We start from the raw sequence: 3,358 nt of genomic DNA, 5'->3' as shown, positions 1-3,358 counted from the left end.
ACTGTTTCAACTTCAGAGATTCCAAAGGAAACTGACAGAACGCGATGTTAACAATCTACCACACCGATGCTGACTTAACTCTGGGCTGTCGGCCTCAATTACAGTGACAATACAGTAATAAGCCAAACTAGAGGGAAAACCTCCTGTGACAGAACTCATGTCATCATCCCACCATGCAAGGTGGTGGAACTTGAATTCAATAAAATAAAAAGTCTGGAATTAAGATTCAAATGATCACCATAAATTCATTGTTGATTATCAGAAAAATCCCATCTGGTTCATTAATGTTCTTTTGGGAAGGAAAGTGCCATCCTTACCTGGTCTGGTCTCCATGTGACTCCAGACCCACAGCAATATGGTTGACTCTTAACTGTTCTATGGACAATCATGGATGGGAAATAAATACTGGCCACCCAGCAATGCCCACGTCCCACAAGTGAATTAAAACAAAATTCCCTTAATAAACCCTACAGCAAGGCCATTTCAGGTGTTATTTTCACTTTCACACAAGACAAAGGCTCAAGAATCACCATCCCTCGGTGTTGTGCTTTCCTTTCAGCAATGCAACATTTAAAAAAAAAAATAAATACACATCATGTTTGAGTTTCGAAGCACATCAAATAATTTGAAGAACCTCTGTGAAGCTTGGTCATGTTTGAAATTTCTTACCTGACTGTGTCTCAGAAACCGTTTCATCAGACCAGCTGCCAGATGCTTGGCGGGATCTTAGAATAGGTCTGTCATGCACACGGATGCTGGAGCTGATTTTCTGGCCATCTTGCTTCGATGTACTCTCAGTCACTTTTGAGGAAGGAGACTGAAAAACCAGAGAAGAAAGCAAACATTAGTTCCAGTCCGATATTATTTTCCAAGTTTATGAAAAAGGAAGAAGGTGGCATAAGCCAGGAGATTGATTGTCAGCCTCCCTCTGGGTGTCACAGTGTCTCAGTGGTTAGCACTGCTACCTCTGAGCACTATGTATCTGGGTTCAAATTCCTCTCTTGAGCAACTGTGTGTGTGGAGTTTGTACATTTTCCCTGTGTCTGCATGGGTTTCCTCGAGGTTTCCTCAAGCTCCAGTTTCCTCCCACAGTCCAAAGATGTGCGGTTAGGTGGATTAGTGACACCACCATTAGACCATCTAGAATTATGGGAAGGTTGCACAATTTCTCTTCCTGAGTTCTAGAATTCTATTCGCTCCATAATTAAAAGCACAGCTTTTAAGATAAAGCCTGTATTGCCCTATGAACCTGCTTTTACAAATCCTTCATAGCACGAGGCCTGCTCCCACTCAAGTTACAATTGCTGCTGGTATGTTTAATCTAAAATTAAAAAATACACTGCCACACACACACCCGCCAACACAATTCTACCTGTCATCTTTAAACCATTCCTGCTTCTTCTCAATACTCCTCACAGCTTCCTTAATTTTTCCAAAACACTCATCATTCTTCTCAATTTACAATATTCTGATTTTTAACACCACACACTTTTGGCACATAATCAAATTATTAAGTGAATACCGAAAATAAAAGTGCCCCCAGAAGCAAACCCAGAAGCCACGACTTTCTTGAACCACTCTGGAACTTCCCCAAATCCTTTTCTATATTTCCACCCTTCTATCTGTTTAAATCCCGTTTGTTATCCCTGCCTTAATTCCTTGCCAATTAATCTCATGTATGACACGTTGTCAAATGTTTTTTTTTAAAGTGCATGTACACACCCATCATACCGCCACATCTGAAAGTTAAGGTTTTTTAAAGCATAGTCATCACTTTTGAAATCTGCTCTGATGCTTTATTTCACAGTTATCTGTTTTCTTCCTGTTTTATCTTTAAAAACTTGCATTTATAACAAATCTTTCATATGATAAAACAAACCAAGTAGCTTCACAGAAATAGAATAAAACATGATACTGAGCCTCAAAGAGATCCAAGGGCAGATGTGAAATCTGTCATACAGTTCGAGTGTCCTGAAGGAGGAAAGTGACAGACAGAAGTAAAGTTCAGGGAGAGAATTAAAGAGGTCACTGTCTTAATAACTGAAGGCTTTTCCATTAATGAAGCAATTAAAATTGAAATTCTCAAAGATTTAATCAAAGGAATACAAATAGCTTGCCTGCAATGTATAACCATGTTAATTAATTTAAATGGTGCAAAGACTGGTTCTGGTATTATCCTCCACCAATCGGCTTTCTGGAATAGAACAAGTAGTATAATACAATCGTCAAGTCTGGAAGTAAGACAGACATTGACGAGGTTTCTGCAGTGGAAGAACGGAGGTGGGGCAGAAACAGATAATTGGAGATTCCATAAAGTGTCGGAGCAGGTCATTTGGCCTTTTAAAAATCCACATCAATCCTCTGAGGACCAACCCACCCAAAGCCCCCTCCCCCACCTGGATTTCCCATTGTTAATTCACCGAGTCCACACATATTTCCCATGCCTTCACAAAATTCCTATTCTTTCCCACGTTACATTTCTCATTCCCCCTCAGAATTCCCATTCTCTGCCACTCCTGTTTCTCATTCCCCTCAGAATTCCCTTTCCCCCAACACCTATATTTTCCATTCATTCTCAGAACTCCCATTCCCTCAGATCTCCCACCCACCTCCCCACACTGTTTCCCATTCTCTCCGCTTCCTGTTTCCCTAAGACTGATTTTGAGCGAAGCCAAGGATTTTCTATTCTCTGCAGCCTTATATGACATTCTTTACTCATTGGAAACAGTTTTTGTAGAAAAAACAATGCAAAACATCTTTTACCATTTTCCTGTGTGTTGCGACAAAATCCTGGGATAAACATCATCTATGAAAATACGATGGTCAGGACCGGTGGTCATCCGAAGGGCTGCTGATGGTGATTCCAGAGTCTGAGCAGGTGAACATCTAACCTCCTCAGGAATTGAACTGTCACTGTGGGCTGGGAGCAAGGTGGTGCAGGACATTCTTCCTCACTGCCTGTGTCTAGAGAAAATACCAATACTTAGAACATTTATACTGCAATGGATTAACAGTGCTTAAAGTGAGATGCACAATTCAGTATGTCTGTCTTACATGTCCGTCCTCCTTTCAATGTATTCTTTATTTCAGATGCATGTAACAATATCATAAGGAGTGTAGGTTAGAAACAGTTAACCAGAGAAAGTTAAGTTTGCACAGGTCACTGATGAAAAGCACCTTGAGCTAATTCAGATACTATCAGACATAACTGCTCATTGTCAAAATACTCCGATACACACTCTGTGCAGTCCTGGAGTTACAGTTTCATGCTACTGCTAATGGTGAGGAATGAAATTAATTATCAATATTGCAAAGAAAATTAGATTCTTCCGTGTTAACAAAGCCACAAAGTCTTGTG

The 3,358-nt window shown here is 40.3% G+C and overlaps 1 long non-coding RNA gene across 1 annotated transcript in view; it reads right to left on the bottom strand.

Annotated features, from left to right (window-relative positions):
• LOC122546679 overlaps nucleotides 1–3,141 on the bottom strand; it is a 4,019-nt gene extending 878 nt beyond the window's left edge. The window contains exons 1-2 of the long non-coding RNA XR_006310789.1: nucleotides 2,764–3,141; nucleotides 670–817 (exon numbers count right to left, since the gene is read on the bottom strand). This is a non-coding gene — a long non-coding RNA (uncharacterized LOC122546679). The remainder of the gene's footprint in view (nucleotides 1–669; nucleotides 818–2,763) is intronic.
• Nucleotides 3,142–3,358: the final 217 nt, after the last annotated feature.

Source organism: Chiloscyllium plagiosum, unplaced genomic scaffold (assembly GCF_004010195.1).
Source record: "Chiloscyllium plagiosum isolate BGI_BamShark_2017 unplaced genomic scaffold, ASM401019v2 scaf_87369, whole genome shotgun sequence".
Lineage (NCBI taxonomy): Eukaryota > Metazoa > Chordata > Chondrichthyes > Orectolobiformes > Hemiscylliidae > Chiloscyllium > Chiloscyllium plagiosum.
This window is presented reverse-complemented; position numbering and strand designations above follow the sequence as displayed.